Below are 10,258 nucleotides of genomic sequence, written 5' to 3'. Positions count from 1 at the left end.
GAGTGGGGTAGCTTGACCAGTAAATTGTACATGTTTATAATGCTTATATACGGTGTTGTGTTTATTGTCCCCTACCGGTGAAACCGGAGGGGACTTATGGTTTGCGCTCCGTCTGTCAGTCTGTCTGTCACATTTTTCTGGATCCTGCGATAACTTCAAAAGTTCTTCATATTTTTTCACGAAACTTTAATCATGGATAGATGGCAATATGGAGATTATGCACGTCATTTCATTTTGTTCCTACATCAAGAATTCTGGTTGCTATGGCAACAAATATATTTTTTTTTAAATAATCTGACAATGGTGGAGTTTCACCGGTAGGGGACAATATTTCTTGGCAATCTCTTGTTTAATTGATGACTTTGTGTTGACATGTCTTATCCAAACAGAAACAACGGGCCTGTAAATGGTTTTTTAAGTCAGCTGAGAATTTTCGACAGAATCTGCAATCTTAACTCATCCGAAAAAGCATTTAATGACTACAATTTTGTATATAAAGCATATAAAACTTATTTAATGCCTCGGTCACACTGTCACGAATCAGAACTACGAATGAGCTACGATTCAATCGGCTACGAATGACTACGAAATTGTCAAAATTCGTAGGCCGCTACGAATTCAGTACGGAGCACACCGAATCTACCATCAAAATGTTGGAAAACAAACAAGGAAAGGTACGGACTGCTACTGATCGACACGATTTAGTACGGTGCGCCACGAATCGGTACGATCAAACTACGAATCCGCTACGGTCTGGTACGATTAAGTACGATGCTACGCGAATCAGTACCATCTAACTACGGATCCGCTACGGTCTAGAACGGGTAAGTACGAACCAGAACGGTCCGCTACGAAGCAGTGGGAATTGCGACGGACTGGTACGGACAGGTAGGAACGAACTACGATTGAACATTACGCCCACAGCCTCTTGTATTGTCATACACAGAATGTCTCCCAAAAAGAGAACATGCAAGCGGCAGCAACAGCGCGTAACATAAATAATGGAATCAGCCGTGTCTGGGGAAGAGTCTACCTCCTCCATCCAAAACCAAAAGCCGGGTCGTCTTAAAAGCCAGTCTCTTATTCACTGCCTCCTTTTTCATATCTGACCTGATAAAGTATGTAATTATTGATGTACAAATATAGATTATGCTTAGGAAAGTATGATTAATTTTGCATTTTATTATGTCGGCTATTAATTTAACAATTATTAAATCACGTAAAAGTAAGAGCAAGATTCAAAAGGCATATGAGGCAGACACTTGCCTGCAAATAAAAAAAATGTATTACTACTAAGTTCAAATTCTAATATTTTCAAAATACGTAACCTTTAGCACAAAGCTATACTAGTTATACGATATTGAATCATTATAACCTCTGTGCATATCGTCAAGCAGATCGACTACGGCCTCTGCATTTTGTGCCATATCAATATCCAAGTGTAACAAATTTATCGCAAACGCAATTTGCTGGCGGTTCATGATTGTATAATTTCAATGATGTATTTCAGTAGCAATTTATTGTAGTGGACCGTACATGTCCGTACTGTTTCGTGCTGAAATGTAGTACATCGTACAAGATCTTGCAAAGTCCTGCCTATCCGTAGTACAACGTACTAGAACCGTGGCTTTCCGTAGTATATCCGTGGAATAATCGTAGCTAATACGTAGCGTAACTGTACCGCTCCGTAGTTCTTCGTGTCAATCCGTAGTCATTGAAAATCTTTGGGCCTACGAAAAGGTACGGACGACTACGGTGTCGTTACGAACTAGTACGGATCACTACGGTTTAAAACGGACTGCTACGGATACGCTACGGTCGATAAATTCGTAGCAATTTTTTGAACATGTTCAAAATTTGTCAAGAGTCGCTACGGACATCCAAAAACTACTACGACTGATCACGGATCAAGTACGGAGAGCCACGGTCCAGTAAGGATAGCTACGAACTGTGCCGAAATGTATTCGTAGCTTGTTCGTAGCTCTGATTCGTGACAGTGTGACCGAGGCATAAGCCAAACATGCCTTACATAATTCATAACAAATTTATCAATTATTAGCCGGATTTTTTTCAAAAAAATCTCGGCTTATAGATTGATGTTGTCGGGCGGGCGGGCGGGCGGGCGGGCGGGCGGGGGGGCGGGGTGGCGGGCGGGCGGCGTGCTCGAAAATGTTAAAGTTCTTATTTCATGGTATAACTTTGGTATGCTTGGACCTAGAGTCTTCAAACTTGACATGAAGGTTGGCCAGGATTAACAGATGACCACTGGTCATTTCAAGGTCATTCATTTGAAGGTCAAGGTCACTGTGACCTTCAATATAAAAAATGTTAAAGTTGTTATAACTTTGGTATGCTTGGACCTAGAGTCTTGAAACTTGACATGAAGGTTGGCCATAACTAGTTAGTAACCACTGGTCATTTCAAGGTCATTCATTTGAAGGTCAAGGTCACTGTGACCTTGAATGTAAAAATGTTAAAGTTCTTATTTCATGGTATAACTTTGGTATGCTTGGACCTAGAGTCTTCAAACTTGACATGAAGGTTGGCCAGGATTAACAGATGACCACTGGTCATTTCAAGGTCATTCATTTGAAGGTCAAGGTCACTGTGACCTTCAATATAAAAAATGTTAAAGTTGTTATAACTTTGGTATGCTTGGACCTAGAGTCTTGAAACTTGACATGAAGGTTGGCCATAACTAGTTAGTAACCACTGGTCATTTCAAGGTCATTCATTTGAAGGTCAAGGTCACTGTGACCTTGAATGTAAAAATGTTAAAGTTCTTATTTCATGGTATAACTTTGGTATGCTTGGACCTAGAGTCTTCAAACTTGACATGAAGGTTGGCCAGGATTAACAGATGACCACTGGTCATTTCAAGGTCATTCATTTGAAGGTGAAGGTCACTGTGACCTTCAATATAAAAATGTTAAAGTTGTTATAACTTTGGTATGCTTGGACCTAGAGTCTTGAAACTTGACATGAAGGTTGGCCAGAACTAGTAAGTAACCACTGGACATTTCAAGGTCATTCATTTGAAGGTCAAGGTCACTGTGACCTTGAATGTAAAAATGTTAAAGTTGTCATAACTTTGGTATGCTTGGACCTAGAGTCTTGAAACTTGACATGAAGGTTGGCCAGAACTAGTAAGTAACCACTGGACATTTCAAGGTCATTCATTTGAAGGTCAAGGTCACTGTGACCTTGAATGTAAAAATGTTAAAGTTCTTATTTCATGTTATAACTTTGGTATGCTTGTACCTAGAGTCTTCAAACTTGAAATAAAGATTGGCCAGTACTAGAAGATGACCACTGGTCATTTCAATGTCATTCATTTGAAGGTCAAGGTCACTGTGACCTTAAATGTTAAAATGTTAAAATTGTTATAACTTTGGTATGCTTGGACATAGAGTCTTCAAACTTGACACGAAGGTTTGCAAGCACACTTAGATGACCACTGGTCATTTCAAGGTCATTCATTCTAAGGTCAAGGTCACTGTGACCTTGAATGTAAAAATGTTAAAGTTCTTATAACTTTGGTAGGTAAAAATGTTAATTCAAGTTCATATTTGTGACCTTAAATGTTATTGTTGTTCATGTATATGCATGCATTCAAAACATAACACAAGGTTTGCTCATGCCTTGAAAAGTACTTACATTTCATTTTGACCTTTGAACAATATTTCAGTAATTTAAGTATTGCATTGACAAAAACACGAAAGGTACTTTCCTGTCATTTAAATCAAAAATCCGGCTTCAATGCGGTCATCTCCGACCGCGGAACTCTTGTTTCCTATTAAAAGCATCAGAAATCAATGTTACATTAAAAATCACTCAGAAGGTGCAATAAGGTTTAAAGAAAGTAATAATAGTCTATTCATTCGTATTATAGTCGCATCTCAAATGCCAGATAAGTTGCAATCTGATTAACAAAAAGACATGTACATTCTATCGCAATTACGAGCATCTGAGTTTGAGTTTCTTGTATTGGCCTATTACAACGTAATTATTGATCTTTGACAGAGACCAGCATGATAATGCGTTTCTGTATAAAAAATTAAATAGACAGTAAAACACCTGACTGTATCATCGATAAGTGCTCCTCTAAATATTTCTACCAACAGATAATATAATGTGCGTAAATTCAAATTAATTCGTCCGTAAACTTGCATGTGTGTGCGTGTGTCACCCTGTCCGGCGCCGACGATACGTTTACGCTCTCTTACTCCACTTAACATTGAATGACGTCATATTCGACATTATATGCTAACATATTTGAAACGTTGTGTTGAGCCCAATCTCCAGATTGCTATAAATTTAGGCCAAGGAAATTATGTTTGGAATGGTTTTCTGTTGCTTTCTCCTCACCATGCTATTACCTTTCAGTGGTCTTATGTCAATCTTGGTGGCGCCCGTCTCGTCTCTAAACACTTGCAGTTAATCGTACGAAAGGTGTACGCCCCTTCTCTTCGTTTCGCCCGCCAGCAGAAGCGGTTACCTGGGTGTGGTTGGATCAAAGTAACGGAACCAGAAATTAGAGTTGAGTATCAGGTGAGAACCAGTATGACTGCTCTTTCGAAGTAGCAGCAACAAAGCGACAAAGGTACGCGAATGAACCATCTCTTCGCTGAACACCCTATCATACACCCCAAACACTTGTTTGCCAACAACAACACCTGTCGACTGTCAACTTACGAAAGCTGGCTTGGTATATGCCACTTTGGACACTTCATCAGGCACGACTCACTGTGCAATACTGTGCTCCAGAGTACACTAGAGGAAAGTCGCCGTTGAGGCTGTCAGAAGAAAAACTGGATGGACAATGTAAAAGATTGGAAGTCCCTCTCCATGGATGGGCTACTCATAGCAGCCCACAACAAACTTGATTTGCGGAGGGTCTCTGTGTCGTCGACCCGCATTTCCCCCTGAAAGACAAACCAGACCGGTCATAGAAATGATGATGATGAATTATTTGCGAGTAAAATAGTGCTCATACCCTTGTTTATCAGGGACAATAACACACATCTCCTCTTTTGTATTGAGGGGACGTGTACTGTGGACCCTTTCATGAGAGAAAACTTGCATTAGGTCCATTACTAAAAAATCCTTACTTGACAGCCAGCTGGGGGGCCCGGGCCCCATGCCCCCCCCCCCTTGCGTACGGGCCTGAGTGGTGCTTTTTTATATAACTTTTAAAAACATTTTTCTGAAGAATTTTGACTATTGCATAAAAAAAGATTTTTATGCTGCATATGGAATGAGAAATACATCAGAATTACTTTATTTAATAAGCCTGCGTTCTTATTCAAACAGTCCTTGTGTACTGCACGGTTATGCTTCACGCAACGTGAAATTTTGTCACCGATTTCAGACATATTCAATGATTTATTCTGCAAGAAAAACATGCTCTAAAGATTTTTGCAAATTTTCAATAATTTGAGATATTTGACCAAAAAAGTTCTTAACAGCGTGCTTACATTCTGTCCAACCCGTGTGTAAACTCCTGAAATCCCCATTGATTCTTCACTCTTTATAAATGAATCCGATTGAACCAAATCCAACATTTTATTGATATCAAGATATATCAGTTTTAAGACGCAAAAAGCAGGAACAACAGAAAAAACGTACTTTACAAATATTAAGTTCAAGTGCTGATGCATGTTCATGTGTATCTATTTAGTAGAAAAAAAACAGAGTCGTAGCAATTAATTTTTATGATTTCTGTAAAAATGTGTGTGGGTAGGGGGGGGGGGGGCGTTACAGGCATGATAACGACTGTAAACTCTTCTTCACCATATAACAACATTATTGTGTGTACACATATGAACCTCGCTCTGGGAAATCCGGGCTTAATGCATGTGCGCAAAGTGTCGTCCCAGATTAGCCTGTGCAGTCCGCAGAGGCTTATCAGGGTCAACACTTCGCCTACTCTTGATTTCCATTTAGAAGAGACATCTTTTAATGAAAATTTCAGAAAACGGGAATTTTCGTCAATTATTAGCCTGTGCGGACTGCATCTGGTATGACACTTTACGCACATGCATTAAGCCCAGATTTCACAAAACCCGTTTCATATTATATCGACCTACACACTAGAAAGCTTCCATGAAAAGCTTATGCATGCACAAACTGCTTGCTGTTTATGCGATCTGTTACGCGCTTTAACGACCATCAGGTTTGTTCATGGTGTACTTAATAAACTACACGTATGGTTTATAAGTTTATTATACATCCATAATAAATATATTATCAGGCAACTTGATAGTGCCTGTACACGTGGTAAGCGCCTAGCAATAGACTGAGTAAACTGCGAAGGCATGTATGTATATACTAACAGAGTGGCATTGGGTATGACTTATGCATTCAATTTAAGGCCTATACTGTTACATCCTTTCTGTTTTAAAAAAGATAGACATGATCTTTAATGTACTAGTAATTTATAAAAGTCATTATTAGTTGCTTAAGCATATGCACATAATAAGCAGTATAAATGATCTCAAGTTGCCTTCATGAATTCATGCAAACTTGAATAACATACAAGTAACGCGTGTGTAATGTCAAAAGTCTTCACCTAATTACAGCACACTATTTACAAAGTTAAGCACATAGTCTTTGAACCGCTCAGGGGGCTTAACTTGTCGACCTGATCTAGTTGTTGTTATTAGTGGTTCAATAGAAGATTGTTTTTGTTTCTATGGGCCCTTATCATTCGGAAGTTCAATGGGAGGTAATTCTGGTGCATCAAAGAATTGTTCATTTTCTCGATTTTCCTCCCTTAGAGTGTAGAGTTCTTGTGTCTTTCTCAGATGTTTGCGATTTCTATTGATGACGCCGCCAGATTCTGTTCGTACATCATAAGAACGAATTTGGGGGTTTGCCTCAATTGTTCCCCTTTACCATGTTGTGTTCCGTTCCGTTGGTTGAATGCGAACGGTGTCACCGACGTGTAATGGCTTTATGTCACGTGCATTGCGGTTGTAGTAACGCGCTTGACGTTCTTTACTTTCCTTGAGCTTTCGGTGTACGTCATTGGGTACTGCAGTCTGAAGCTTCGAAGACTTGATGAGTAACAGTGTTCTTGTTGCTCGATAGAACAACTGTTGCGATGGGCTATAGCGAGTAGATTGTTGCGGAGTATTCCGGAAATTTAGCAATGCTATCATAGGATCAGTGTTCGAGTGTTTCGCTTTTTTCATTATGTTCTTGGCCAGTTTTACAGCATTCTCGGCTTTTCAGTTACTCTGGGGAAATCGAGCTGACGAGTATGAGTGAGTAATGTCCCATTCATTTTCAAAAGCTTTAAACTGCTCAGACTTAAACACTGTAGCTAGATCTGACACAAGAGTTTCCGGTATTCCGTGTCTTGCGAAGTGTTGCTTAAGCTTTCTGATGTTAATTTTGGACGTGGCTTGTTCCATGTAATCGATTTCAAAGAAATTGCTGAAATAGTCCACTGTCACTAAGTACTCTTTGTTGTTGAATTAGAACACGTCCGTTGCTACTTTAGCCCATGGACGATCAGGTACGTCGTGGCTGATAAGCGGTTGCTTACACTGCTTCCTACCGAACGACTGGCATGTTTCACACTTGCTGACGTAATCCTTTATTTCTGACGTCATGTTCGGCCAATAAACACTGTTGCGTGCTCTTGCTAGACATCCTTCAACACCAATGTGAGAATGAATATGTTCTAGCGCGTGTTTTCGCATCGATTTCGGCACCACTACGCGATCTCCTCGGAATATAATTCCATTTTCGCATGAGAGTTCATCGCGCACTGAAACATATGGCTTTGCTTCTCGTGGCGTATTTGACCATCCGTTGCCTATTTGATCTATCACGATTCTTAAGGTCGGGTCTGCTAGTGTTTGCTTGCGTAGATTGTCTTGTTTTGCTTGAGAAAGCACCAGATAATCCGTCATTTTTGTACTTTCAATTTCTTTTTCGTACTCCGAGAGTAGAACGTCGTCGAGTTTCGTTGAACCATGGCCATGATAAGCTCTTGAAAGCGTATCCGATATGTACATGTGTTCGCCTTTCTTGTACACAATGTCATAATCGTACATTTGCAGTTTGAGTAGCATCCTCTGCAAACGTTTCGGAGCTCTGATCAACGGCTTTTTGCTTATTATTTCAAGCGGCTTATGGTCACTCTACAGTCACTTTCCGACCATCAACATATTGGTGAAACTTCTCAAATCCGAATAGCACAGATAAGTTCCTTTCGATTCGCGCATAGTTTATCTCCGATTTTGACATTTTTCGACTTGCAAATGCAACAGGTTGTCCACCTTGAAACATCACACACCCCAATCAAGGAACCGGATGCATCAAATTGGATTGTAGTTTCGAGCTTTGAATCGAAATATCGTAGCACAGGGGCATTACACACTGCTTGCTTGATCGTGTGTAGTGCTTCGTCATGCGCATGGGACCATTGGAATAAGTTGTCCTTGTGTGTAAGCTGGCGTAGTGGCTCACTCATGTCACTGAGCATGTGTGGAAACTTTGTCAAATAATTGACAAGACCTAATAGTCTCTGCACACCCTTCTTGTCTGTTGGTTTCGGCATTTCAATGATTGCTTCAACTTTCGCGGGGTCCGGTTTAACACCTTTGTCCGTTAATAAATGACCAACAAACGGCATGCTTGTCTTATGTAGCTGAAACTTGTCCTTATTTAGCTTAATGTTGCGTTCTATGCACCGTTGCAACATTTTTTTCAAGTTGTTATCATGGTCTCTGACGGCTTCGTCGTATGTGGAGTCTTTGCCGTAGATAATTATATCGTCCGCTATGGCGCATATTCCACTGAGACCACTAAGGCTTTCTTGCAAATACTGCTGGAAGTATTCCGGTGCTGGAGATATTCCAAACGGCATCTTGAGCCAACGCTTCTTTCCGTAAGGCGTTTTAAATGATGTTAAATAGCTAGACTCCTCATCTAACTTGACATGCCAAAAAGCATTTTTGACATCGCATTTACTGAATACTTTTGCTTGTGAAAGTTCTGGTAATAAATCTTCAACCACTTGCATCTGGTAGTGGCTACGCTTCAGCGCTTTATTTAGGGGCTTAGGATCGATGCATAGACGAATCTTTCCAGAAGCACGTTTCACAATTACCAAACTAGATTACCAGTCAGTGGGGATGTCAACTTTCGCAATTGTCTCATTATTATCAAGTTTATCTAGCTGCTTTTTTAGCTCAAGTTTCAATGATAACTGCACGCGTCGTACAGGCATTTTCACTGGTTGAACAGTATCATCAACGTTCAAATGAAGTGGCTTAAAAAATTCACCTTCACCATTGAAGACTGTTGAAAAATTTCTGTTCAGTATCATGCATTGACAAACAATCAGAGTTGTCCACAGGGCATATGTTTTGATATTGAATTTTTATCAATTGCATTTCTTGGATTGCTTCTGCGCCCAGTAGCGGGGTTACATCTTTATCAATCACTTAAAATTCAACATTGTACCTAGCATGTCTCTTTGGATTTTTTATCATTAATTGGCATTTCCCTTCAGCTTTGATCACTGATTTGTCATACATTCTCAATTTTGAGTCAGTGCATTCAATTTCAATTTGTTGTTGCGCCCGAATCTAATTGGAATATAATATATGTTTGCATAAATTTTGTTCTAAAAACACTTTCCTGCGTTAAGTGTTAATATGTCATCGCAATTCCCATCATCTGAAAGGTCACATTGTTTCACATGGCTTTTGTGTTTTGATTTTCTGGCTGAGCGACATTCCGACGCATAATGATTAAGCTTTCCACATTTTCGGCACTTTACTCCAAAGGCCGGGCACTTGTTTGGCATGCAATTTGTTCCACAATAAGGACATTACTTGACGGCTGACTTCGGTCCTCTGTGATTGCTTTGCATTTGTTGCGTCTTCGATTTTGTTTTGACGATATGCACATCGTCGGACACACCTGACGCACCATTGCTAATTGTCTTGATTTTTGCACTTGAGGCTTCTGCGGCCCTGCACATATAAATGCATTTTTGCAAAATTTATTTGTCTTCTTGTAAAAGACGTTTACGCACCTGTGTGTCGCGTATTCCGATAACCAATCGGTCTTTGATTAAGTAATCGTTCAATTGCCCGTATTCGCATGTCTTGGCAAGTTGGCGTATTTTTAACAAATACAAATACGTGTCAAATGAGTCCAACTCACCTTGTACGCACGTATGAAACAGGTATCTTTCGTACGTAACGTTGGTCTTTCCAACACAGAATGCTTCGAA

The sequence above is a fragment of the Dreissena polymorpha genome, chromosome 4 (genome assembly GCF_020536995.1).
Source record: "Dreissena polymorpha isolate Duluth1 chromosome 4, UMN_Dpol_1.0, whole genome shotgun sequence".
Taxonomy (NCBI): Eukaryota; Metazoa; Mollusca; class Bivalvia; order Myida; family Dreissenidae; genus Dreissena; species Dreissena polymorpha.
The sequence above is the reverse complement of the archived record's forward strand: the minus strand, read 5'-3'. Positions refer to the sequence as shown.